The sequence below is a fragment of the Eurosta solidaginis genome, chromosome 1 (genome assembly GCF_040869045.1).
Source record: "Eurosta solidaginis isolate ZX-2024a chromosome 1, ASM4086904v1, whole genome shotgun sequence".
NCBI classification, from domain to species: Eukaryota; Metazoa; Arthropoda; class Insecta; order Diptera; family Tephritidae; genus Eurosta; species Eurosta solidaginis.
The window spans coordinates 1,940,199-1,953,159 of record NC_090319.1 but is presented as its reverse complement, the minus strand read 5'-3'; the positions used below and the strand labels follow the sequence as shown (position 1 = coordinate 1,953,159).

Below are 12,961 nucleotides of genomic sequence, written 5' to 3'. Positions count from 1 at the left end.
AGACTTAAATAAAATGAGTATTAATGTCCTACGTAAAACAAAGTTAACCCAGCATAAAATGTTGCCATTTATGTATACATATATATATTTATATGCGTATAAAGGTATATGTATAAACATTGTATAATACACGTATTAGGGTGGTGTGTTTACTTACCATACAAAGGTTTTAGAAACATAGTACATCAAACACGATATCCACTCTGCATTAGCATAAATTATTTGACAATGTCAAGAAACTGGAATCGTAACAGTAAACATTCCTAGCGACTCTCGGTTCTGCCGCAATCCACACAAAAATTTAATTTTGATAAATAAAGGTTTTTTGGTTGCTAATAAAAGGCATCTATGCAAATAAACTTTTTTGAATTTATGCCAGAAAGCTTAAAAAATAACATAAATATAGTTTAAAACAAGTAAGGCCGGGACTGTGCCGAAGACTTCATACCTTTCATGAATGGGGCTGAACAATAATCTTATCCCGTTCGTAATCTCCAAATAATCTGGTGTGAAAGATAAGAAATATATAGTTAACAGATGTACATACCTAATCGATTTTTAAGATAAATATAAAATAAACAAGTAAGGAAGGCTAAGTTCGGGTGTAACCGAAAATAACATACTCAGTTGAGAGCTATGGAGACAAAATAAGGAAAATCAATCTGGGGTAACCCTGGAATGTGGTTGTATAACATGTGTATCAAATGAAAGGTATTAAAGAGTATTTTAAGAGAGAATAGGCCATAGTTCTATGGATGAACGCCATTTAGGGATATCGCCATAAAGGTAGACCAGGGCTGACTCTAGAATTTGTTTGTACGATATGGGTATCAAATGAAAGGTGTTACTGAGCATTTTAAGAGGGAGTGGGCCTTAGGTCTATCGGTGGACGCCTTTTCGAGATGTCCCCATTAAGGTGGACCAGGGGTGATTCTATAATGTGTTTGTACGATATGGGTATCAAATGAAAGCTGTTAATGAGTATTTTGAAAAGGCGTGATCCTTAGTTCCATAGGTGGACGCCGTTTCGAGATATCGCCATAAAGGTGGACCAGGGGTGTCTCTAGAATGTGTTTGTACGATATGGGAATCAAATGAAAGGTGTTACTGAGCATTTTAAGAGGGAGTGGGCATTAGGTCTATAGGTGGACGCCTTTTCGAGATATCGCCATTAGGGTGGGCCAGGGGTGACTCTAGAATGTTTGTACGGTATGGGTATCAAACGAAAGGTGTTACTGAGCATTTTAAGAGGGAGTGGGCATGAGGTCTATAGGTGGACGCCTTTTCGAGATATCGTCATTAGGGTGGGCCAGGGGTGACTCTAGAATGTGTTTGTACGATATGTGCATCAAACGAAAGGTGTTACTGAGCATTTTAAGAGGGAGTGGGCATTAGGTCTATAGGTGGACGCCCTTTCGAGATATCGCCATTAGGGTGGGCCAGGGGTGACTCTAGAATGTGTTTGTACGATATGGGTATCAAATGAAAGGTGGTAAGGAGTATTTTAAAAGGGAGTAATCCTTAGTTCTATAGGTGGACGCCTTTTCGAGATATCGCCATAAAGGTGGACCAAGGGTGACTCTAGAATGTTTGTACGATATGGGTATCAAACGAAAGGTGTTACTGAGCATTTTAAGAGGGAGTGGGCATTAGGTCTATAGGTGGACGCCTTTTCGAGATATCGCCATTAGGGTGGGCCAGGGGTGACTCTAGAATGTGTTTGTACGATATGGGTATCAAATGAAAGGTGGTAAGGAGTATTTTAAAAGGGAGTAATCCTTAGTTCTATAGGTGGACGCCTTTTCGAGATATCGCCATAAAGGTGGACCAAGGGTGACTCTAGAATGTTTGTACGATATGGGTATCAAACGAAAGGTGTTACTGAGCATTTTAAGAGGGAGTGGGCATTAGGTCTATAGGTGGACGCCTTTTCGAGATATCGCCATTAGGGTGGGCCAGGGTGACTCTAGAATGTGTTTGTACGATATGGGTATCAAATGAAAGGTGGTAATGAGTATTTTAAAAGGGAGTAATCCTTAGTTCTATAGGTGGACGCCTTTTCGAGATATCGCCATAAAGCTGGACCAAGGGTGACTCTAGAATGTTTGTACGGTATGGGTATCAAACGAAAGGTGTTACTGAGCATTTTAAGAGGGAGTGGGCATTAGGTCTATAGGTGGACGCCCTTTCGAGATATCGCCATTAGGGTGGGCCAGGGGTGACTCTAGAATGTTTGTACGATATGGGTATCAAACGAAAGGTGTTACTGAGCATTTTAAGAGGGAGTGGGCATTAGGTCTATAGGTGGACGCCTTTTCGAGATATCGCCATTAGGGTGGGACAGGGGTGACTCTAGAATGTTTGTATGATATGGGTATCAAACGAAAGGTGTTACTGAGCATTTTAAGAGGGAGTGTACATTAGGTCTATAGGTGGACGCCTTTTCGAGATATCGCCATTAGGGTGGGCCAGGGGTGACTCTAGAATGTTTGTACGATATGGGTATCAAACGAAAGGTGTTACTGAGCATTTTAAGAGGGAGTGGACATTAGGTCTATAGGTGGACGCCTTTTCGAGATATCGCCATTAGGGTGGGCCAGGGTGACTCTAGAATGTGTTTGTACGATATGGGTATCAAATGAAAGGTGGTAATGAGTATTTTAAAAGGGAGTAATCCTTAGTTCTATAGGTGGACGCCTTTTCGAAATATCGCCATTAGGGTGGGCCAGGTGTGACTCTAGAATGTTTGTACGATATGGGTATCAAACGAAAGCTGTTACTGAGCATTTTAAGAGGGAGTGGGCATTAGGTCTATAGGTGGACGCCTTTTCGAGATATTGCCATTAGGGTGGGCCAGGGGTGACTCTAGAATGTTTGTACGATATGGGTATCAAACGAAAGGTGTTACTGAGCATTTTAAGAGGGAGTGGACACTAGGTCTATAGGTGGACGCCTTTTCGAGATATCGCCATTAGGGTGGGCCAGGGGTTACTCTAGAATGTTTGTACGATATGGGTATCAAACGAAAGGTGTTACTGAGCATTTTAAGAGAGAGGGGGCATTAGTTCTATAGGTGGACGCCTTTTCGAGATATCGCCATTAGGGTGGGACAGGGGTGACTCTGGTATGTTTTTGTACGATATGGATGTCAAATTAAAGGTATTATTGAGGGTTTTAAAAGCGAGTGGCCCTTAGATGTATATGTGAAGGCGTTCTCGTGATATCCACCAAAATGTGGACCAGGTGATCCAGAAAATCATCTGTCGGGTACTGCTAATTTATTTATATATGCAATACCACTAACAGTATTCCTGCCAAGATTCCAAGGGCTGTTGATTTCGCCTTGTAGAACTTTTTCATTTTCTTCTACTTAATATGGTAGGTGTCACACCCATTTTACAAAGATTTTTCCAAAGTTATATTTTGCGTCAACAAACCAATCCAGTTACCATGCTTCATCCCTTTTTTCGTATTTGGTATAGAATTATGGCATTTTTTTCATTTTTCGTAATTTTCGATATCGATAAAGTGGGCGTGGTTATGGTCAGATTTCGCCCATTTTTTATACCAAGAAAAAGTGAGCTCAGGTAAGTACGTGGGCTAAGTTTAGTAAAGATATATCGGATTTTGCTCAAGTTATTGTGTTAGTGGCCGAGCGGAAGGACAGACGGTGGACTGTGTATAAAAACTGGGCGTGGCTTCCACAGATTTCGCCCATTTTCACAGAGAACAGTTACCGTCATAGAATCTATGCTCCTACCAAATTTGAGAAGGATTGGTAAATTTTTGTTCGACTTATGGCAATAAAAGTATTCTAGACAAACTAAATGAAAATGGGCGGAGCCACGCCCATTTTGAAATTTTCTTTTATTTTTGTATTTTGTTGCATCATATCATTACAGGATTTGAATTTTGACTTAATTTACTTATATACAGTAAAGATATTAAATTTTTTGTTAAAATTTGAATTAAAAAAAATTTTTTTTTAAAAAGTGGGCGTGTTCTTAATCCAGTTTTGCTAATTTTTATTTAGCACATATAGAGTAATAGTGGTAACGTTCCTGCCAAATTTCATCATGATATCTTCAACGACTGCCAAATTACAGCTTGCAAAACTTTTAAATTACCTTCTTGTAAAAGTGGGCGGGGCCACGCCCATTCTCCAAAATCTTACTAATTTTCTATTCTGCGTCATAACGTCAACCCATCTACCAAGTTTCGTCGCTTTATCTGTCTTTTGTAATGAGTTATCGCACTTTTTCGGTTTTTCGAAATTTTCGATATCGAAAAAGTGGGCGTGGTTATAGTCCGATATCGTTCATTTTAAATAGCGATCTGAGATGAGTGCTCAGGAACCCACATACCAAATTTCATCAAGATACCTCAAAATTTACTCAAGTTATCGTGTTAACGGACGGACGGACGGACGGACGGACGGACGGACGGACGGACGGACGGACGGACGGACGGACATGGCTCAATCAAATTTTTTTTCGATCCTGATTATTTTGATATATGGAAGTCTATATCTATCTCGATTCCTTTATATATGTACAACCAACCGTTATCCAATCAAACTTAATATACTCTGTGAGCTCTGCTCAACTGAGTATAAAAATGGCAAAAAACCCCCTTATCTGAACGATCGGTTGTATGGGATATATATTATATATAGCTCCGATAGAAAAGATTTTTTCACGAAATCTTCTATGATATATCAGAATAAATATCACCAAGTTTAACGTTTTTATATTGGAAATTAAGGGAGAAATTGCCAAAAATCTTTCTATCTGAAAGATCGGTTGTATGGGATATATCTATATATATAAAAAGAAGTGTACATTTTGATTGTCACTCCATAACTCGAGAACGGCTCTACAGATTGCCGTGAAATTTTTAGGAAAGATACAGGAAGGAGAGATGATGGTTAGTTGATTTTGAAATCCCAAATCGGTTTAGTCATTCTTGAGTTATGATTTTTTTAGAAAAAATTCAAAATTTAAAAAAACAAAAAGGTTTACATTTCGGTCCGACCTAACGAAAAAATTCGATCCAACCTATTATAACGGGTGGACAAGGTTAGGAAGAACAAGTAAGGAAGGCTAAGTTCGGGTGTAACCGAAAATAACATACTCAGTTGAGAGCTATGGAGACAAAATAAGGAAAATCAATCTGGGGTAACCCTGGAATGTGGTTGTATAACATGTGTATCAAATGAAAGGTATTAAAGAGTATTTTAAGAGAGAATAGGCCATAGTTCTATGGATGAACGCCATTTAGGGATATCGCCATAAAGGTAGACCAGGGCTGACTCTAGAATTTGTTTGTACGATATGGGTATCAAATGAAAGGTGTTACTGAGCATTTTAAGAGGGAGTGGGCCTTAGGTCTATCGGTGGACGCCTTTTCGAGATGTCCCCATTAAGGTGGACCAGGGGTGATTCTATAATGTGTTTGTACGATATGGGTATCAAATGAAAGCTGTTAATGAGTATTTTGAAAAGGCGTGATCCTTAGTTCCATAGGTGGACGCCGTTTCGAGATATCGCCATAAAGGTGGACCAGGGGTGTCTCTAGAATGTGTTTGTACGATATGGGAATCAAATGAAAGGTGTTACTGAGCATTTTAAGAGGGAGTGGGCATTAGGTCTATAGGTGGACGCCTTTTCGAGATATCGCCATTAGGGTGGGCCAGGGGTGACTCTAGAATGTTTGTACGGTATGGGTATCAAACGAAAGGTGTTACTGAGCATTTTAAGAGGGAGTGGGCATGAGGTCTATAGGTGGACGCCTTTTCGAGATATCGTCATTAGGGTGGGCCAGGGGTGACTCTAGAATGTGTTTGTACGATATGTGCATCAAACGAAAGGTGTTACTGAGCATTTTAAGAGGGAGTGGGCATTAGGTCTATAGGTGGACGCCCTTTCGAGATATCGCCATTAGGGTGGGCCAGGGGTGACTCTAGAATGTGTTTGTACGATATGGGTATCAAATGAAAGGTGGTAAGGAGTATTTTAAAAGGGAGTAATCCTTAGTTCTATAGGTGGACGCCTTTTCGAGATATCGCCATAAAGGTGGACCAAGGGTGACTCTAGAATGTTTGTACGATATGGGTATCAAACGAAAGGTGTTACTGAGCATTTTAAGAGGGAGTGGGCATTAGGTCTATAGGTGGACGCCTTTTCGAGATATCGCCATTAGGGTGGGCCAGGGGTGACTCTAGAATGTGTTTGTACGATATGGGTATCAAATGAAAGGTGGTAAGGAGTATTTTAAAAGGGAGTAATCCTTAGTTCTATAGGTGGACGCCTTTTCGAGATATCGCCATAAAGGTGGACCAAGGGTGACTCTAGAATGTTTGTACGATATGGGTATCAAACGAAAGGTGTTACTGAGCATTTTAAGAGGGAGTGGGCATTAGGTCTATAGGTGGACGCCTTTTCGAGATATCGCCATTAGGGTGGGCCAGGGTGACTCTAGAATGTGTTTGTACGATATGGGTATCAAATGAAAGGTGGTAATGAGTATTTTAAAAGGGAGTAATCCTTAGTTCTATAGGTGGACGCCTTTTCGAGATATCGCCATAAAGCTGGACCAAGGGTGACTCTAGAATGTTTGTACGGTATGGGTATCAAACGAAAGGTGTTACTGAGCATTTTAAGAGGGAGTGGGCATTAGGTCTATAGGTGGACGCCCTTTCGAGATATCGCCATTAGGGTGGGCCAGGGGTGACTCTAGAATGTTTGTACGATATGGGTATCAAACGAAAGGTGTTACTGAGCATTTTAAGAGGGAGTGGGCATTAGGTCTATAGGTGGACGCCTTTTCGAGATATCGCCATTAGGGTGGGACAGGGGTGACTCTAGAATGTTTGTATGATATGGGTATCAAACGAAAGGTGTTACTGAGCATTTTAAGAGGGAGTGTACATTAGGTCTATAGGTGGACGCCTTTTCGAGATATCGCCATTAGGGTGGGCCAGGGGTGACTCTAGAATGTTTGTACGATATGGGTATCAAACGAAAGGTGTTACTGAGCATTTTAAGAGGGAGTGGACATTAGGTCTATAGGTGGACGCCTTTTCGAGATATCGCCATTAGGGTGGGCCAGGGTGACTCTAGAATGTGTTTGTACGATATGGGTATCAAATGAAAGGTGGTAATGAGTATTTTAAAAGGGAGTAATCCTTAGTTCTATAGGTGGACGCCTTTTCGAAATATCGCCATTAGGGTGGGCCAGGTGTGACTCTAGAATGTTTGTACGATATGGGTATCAAACGAAAGCTGTTACTGAGCATTTTAAGAGGGAGTGGGCATTAGGTCTATAGGTGGACGCCTTTTCGAGATATTGCCATTAGGGTGGGCCAGGGGTGACTCTAGAATGTTTGTACGATATGGGTATCAAACGAAAGGTGTTACTGAGCATTTTAAGAGGGAGTGGACACTAGGTCTATAGGTGGACGCCTTTTCGAGATATCGCCATTAGGGTGGGCCAGGGGTTACTCTAGAATGTTTGTACGATATGGGTATCAAACGAAAGGTGTTACTGAGCATTTTAAGAGAGAGGGGGCATTAGTTCTATAGGTGGACGCCTTTTCGAGATATCGCCATTAGGGTGGGACAGGGGTGACTCTGGTATGTTTTTGTACGATATGGATGTCAAATTAAAGGTATTATTGAGGGTTTTAAAAGCGAGTGGCCCTTAGATGTATATGTGAAGGCGTTCTCGTGATATCCACCAAAATGTGGACCAGGTGATCCAGAAAATCATCTGTCGGGTACTGCTAATTTATTTATATATGCAATACCACTAACAGTATTCCTGCCAAGATTCCAAGGGCTGTTGATTTCGCCTTGTAGAACTTTTTCATTTTCTTCTACTTAATATGGTAGGTGTCACACCCATTTTACAAAGATTTTTCCAAAGTTATATTTTGCGTCAACAAACCAATCCAGTTACCATGCTTCATCCCTTTTTTCGTATTTGGTATAGAATTATGGCATTTTTTTCATTTTTCGTAATTTTCGATATCGATAAAGTGGGCGTGGTTATGGTCAGATTTCGCCCATTTTTTATACCAAGAAAAAGTGAGCTCAGGTAAGTACGTGGGCTAAGTTTAGTAAAGATATATCGGATTTTGCTCAAGTTATTGTGTTAGTGGCCGAGCGGAAGGACAGACGGTGGACTGTGTATAAAAACTGGGCGTGGCTTCCACAGATTTCGCCCATTTTCACAGAGAACAGTTACCGTCATAGAATCTATGCTCCTACCAAATTTGAGAAGGATTGGTAAATTTTTGTTCGACTTATGGCAATAAAAGTATTCTAGACAAACTAAATGAAAATGGGCGGAGCCACGCCCATTTTGAAATTTTCTTTTATTTTTGTATTTTGTTGCATCATATCATTACAGGATTTGAATTTTGACTTAATTTACTTATATACAGTAAAGATATTAAATTTTTTGTTAAAATTTGAATTAAAAAAAATTTTTTTTTAAAAAGTGGGCGTGTTCTTAATCCAGTTTTGCTAATTTTTATTTAGCACATATAGAGTAATAGTGGTAACGTTCCTGCCAAATTTCATCATGATATCTTCAACGACTGCCAAATTACAGCTTGCAAAACTTTTAAATTACCTTCTTGTAAAAGTGGGCGGGGCCACGCCCATTCTCCAAAATCTTACTAATTTTCTATTCTGCGTCATAACGTCAACCCATCTACCAAGTTTCGTCGCTTTATCTGTCTTTTGTAATGAGTTATCGCACTTTTTCGGTTTTTCGAAATTTTCGATATCGAAAAAGTGGGCGTGGTTATAGTCCGATATCGTTCATTTTAAATAGCGATCTGAGATGAGTGCTCAGGAACCCACATACCAAATTTCATCAAGATACCTCAAAATTTACTCAAGTTATCGTGTTAACGGACGGACGGACGGACGGACGGACGGACGGACGGACGGACGGACGGACGGACGGACGGACATGGCTCAATCAAATTTTTTTTCGATCCTGATTATTTTGATATATGGAAGTCTATATCTATCTCGATTCCTTTATATATGTACAACCAACCGTTATCCAATCAAACTTAATATACTCTGTGAGCTCTGCTCAACTGAGTATAAAAATGGAAATATAGGAGAATGGGACAGACAGTGAAAAAGGGAAGAGTGACTCACTTTTGAAATATGCGCAAACCAAATTTTCGGGCAGAACAAAGTTTGCCGGTACTATATAAATCTCAGCGATTTTTCCAAAAAAACTTCTATGATATATTAAAAAATATAAAACCGAATTTCACGTTTATACTTTTTAAATTAAGGGAGAAATGGCTAAAAATCTTTTTATCTAAACGATCGGTTGTATGGGATATAACTATATATAGCTCCGATCAAAGTGATTTTTTCAGGATATCTTCTATGATATATTAGAATATATATCACCGAGTTTCACGTTTATACTTTCTAAATTGCAGCAGGAATGACCAAAATTGGCTTATCTGAACGATCCGTTGTAGGGGAGATATATGTTATAGTGGTCCGATCCTACCGGATCCGACAAATGTCTTATGTAATACAAAAATACATCCTTGTGCCCAATTTCATTGAGATTTGAGGGACTAGTTTGCGTCCAAACAGACAGACGGACGGACAGACAGACGGAGTTCGTCGCCCTGATCAATTCGGTATACTTAATGGTGAGTCTATCTTCTATATTTCCCAACGTTACAAACATCGGACCAAAGTTAATATACCATTTCATGTTCATGAAAGGTATAAAAACTATTAAGCACAATGCGTTTTGTAGCGAGTTATTTACCCACTGCGTTCTTCAGGAGCGCACCCAGAAATAAATTTTTGGGGGGCTTTAAACTAAACAGTTTTTTTATTTGGCGTTGCTGTTGTGCTGTCTGTGGATTGAGAACATTCCCAACAGGCACTTCTCCAAATGTTATTAAAAGTAACTTAAGATAAACTTGCCGCGTTACACAACATATACGCGTTTTCAATATTAAATATATTTTAATGTTTTTCAGAAAACATTTTGTAAGCGTAGACGGACGGACGGACCGATGGATATGGCTAAATCAACTTAGCTCGTCCCCTGATTATTTTGATATACTTATTGGTGGGTCTAACGGAAACATATACATAAAAAATGATTTGGAGACTTGAAAATTAAAAAAAAATCGATTTCGACCAAAGCAAGTCCCAAAAACCAAAAAAAAAATTTTTTTTAAAAACTGTTAATGCCAACATTTTTATCGCATAATTTTAAGTGGGATAGGAACTATGAGACAAATTCGTTTTCATCGGCAACACTTTTGCACGTTTCTGAAAATCACTTAAAAAGACAAATGGCGAAAAAATAAATTTTTCACCAAAACACTCCTCAAAACTCAAAAAATATTTTTTTTTTCAAAAAACTGTTATTGCCAAAGTTTTTAGCGGATTTGAGTCGGACAGGGTATACATGAAAATTTAAAAATCAAATGAAAATTTTTTAAGTAGGTCATGAAAAAAACCTTAAAAATCAAAGAAAAAAAGTCAAAAAACTCAAATTTTGCAAGCTCGAAAATTGTTTTTTTGGGTATGCTTAGTGGAACTTTTTTTCCTGAGCCCAAAACCAATCGAAAAATCGGTGGCGCGATATGGGTTAAATTTCGTCCATACAAATCAACTCAGCTTTGTGCACATGTATTATACGTATAAATAATTGAAATGATTGATTTTTTAACATTTTTTACTTATGTATAAGAAACTTTTGTTAATTTTCTATAAGATTACTAGAAGACCCGGCAGACGTTGTCCTTCCCTAAATTTGGCTTATCTGCATACATTTTAATAAACTTTTTCCATCTGACTCTGCCCTCCCCCTCCCCCTCTTCACTTTTTCCTAAACCTTTTATTCACTCCTCCCTCCGTCTTTTTCGCTTCATCTATCTTCATCTTCGTCTCATTCTATCTGTTTCTCAATCTCCTTCTCTCCTTTTTCTTCTCTAAATTCCTTCTCATTCTTTTGCATCCCCTATTCCCTGTCCCAGAGGGTGTTATGTATTTTATTCCAGTCCCAGTCCCACTCCGAGTCTCAGTCCCAGTCCTAGTCCTAATCCCAGTTCCAGTCCGTCTCTGGATAATATACTACTCTGTACTAAAGCACTCATCAACAGCTTTCATTTGATATACATATTGTATAAGCACTGTCTAGGCATTCACTGGCCCACGTTTTGGCCTATATCTCGAGACCCTAGTCACCCAGGGGTATGAAAATTACCCGCAACTAAAGCACTCATCAACAGCTTTCATTTGTTATCCATATTTTATAAACACATTCTAGCGGTACTCGGGTCCACGTTTCGGCCTATATCTCGAGACCCTGTACGTCGATCGCAATATATAGATTTTTATTTTTCACACTTCACTATAATATTAAAACGAAATGCAGATTTTCGTTGCTCTTGAAATTCGGCTTAAAAATTGCACATGGAACAACTAAAGACTGTCCTGAATTAAAAAAAAAATGTCATAGGACCTCTAAATCGTGGGCCCCCTCAGAAACCCCTCCTCCTCCCACCCTCTCGGCGGGCCTGGTGATGCGCTACATTTGATATCATTCGCTATAATATTTTTTATTGATAAGCACGTTGATGTGAGTGCCGGCGCATATACGTAACATTTTACTATTACGTATAAACATATAAAAAAACTGCAATAAAATAATATTACGACCATAAACAGATATATAACCTACCCTATCTTTCAAGTTAGATCAAACTGCACACGGAGTGTAAAACAAATTCAAAATTGGTTCAGTAGTTTAGGAGTCCATTTGCGCCAAACATAGTGACACGTGATTTTTATATATTAGGATTGTAAATCATAAACTGAAAAAAAAGAAAGAAATAAAAACTATAGTTGAAGAAAGCATTAGAAAAATATTTATAAAAAGCCTTATTTTAGCAATTAGTTAGTTAAAAAAAAAAATAGCTACCGTAGCTCATCTTTATTTAACTAAGCTGATTTAATAACCAAATTATATAAGCCATATATTATTTTTGTTAGATTTATTGCACAGTGGCAAGACAAGTCAAAAATTGCCTTTGTTTTCCCAAGTCCTGCTTTTATTTAGTATTTATTACACCGGGTTTAGAAACTCGTTAAGGCCAATGCAATTGTCGCTTTTTTAAACTTGTGTCCCACCCACAACTACGCAGAAACAGTTGTTAGAAGTAGGAAGGCATTGCTAATACGCTTTTTAATCCTAATAGAGATATCAGATAATTACGTCCAGCAGAAATTCTCATCAAAATAAATAATCTATGAAGCAGGTTTTTTCATGGCCTTTGAATCTGAGTCAAAGTATTGGAAAGTAAAAATTCTTAGAATTTTCCGTAACTCAATTTATTTAGCCCATGAAATGATTTCATGATGTGAACCCTCGAACATGTCCCGCACGTGATGCTTACATTAGATTAAAGAAAAAAAATCCTTCGATATAAATGATTACATATCCGCTATTAGAACCAGAAATTCCCAGCCAAAGGTTTAACAAAATGAAATATTGCGTGCAATTATTCCACCCCTCAGTAAAACTCATTTGTCGTCTCGCCAATTTTCAGCAAAAATTAAAAAGGATCATAGCGTAAATTTGAAGAGAAGCTCGCCAAACCTTCTAGGAGGAAAATCCCGCAAAATATTGTATTTAATTATTTACCCTGGAAGAAAAATCGCCATAAGTGTTAGGTTTTACAAATTCCAGAAAAAGTTACACGCTTTTCTTGAGTTAGTCGTTTCCTTTAATAGTAATAAACCAAAATAATTGACTTACGACTTTTCATATACATACCTTAACGAACAAAATCTCTTGAGTCGCCATCAATGGGTGCAGTTAGACTAGAATTAATGACTCTGAAGAATAAACCAGACAAAGTAAGCAAAAATAAAACAAACAAAAACACGAC

General features: G+C 38.6%; 1 long non-coding RNA gene across 1 annotated transcript; it reads right to left on the bottom strand.

The window, feature by feature from the left end:
* Positions 1–448: 448 nt before the first annotated feature.
* On the bottom strand, positions 449–12,961 carry LOC137238807 (uncharacterized). The gene is made up of 3 exons (XR_010949219.1): positions 12,847–12,961; positions 11,752–11,884; positions 449–503 (listed from the first exon to the last, which is right to left on the bottom strand). It is a non-coding gene; the product is annotated as an uncharacterized lncRNA (long non-coding RNA).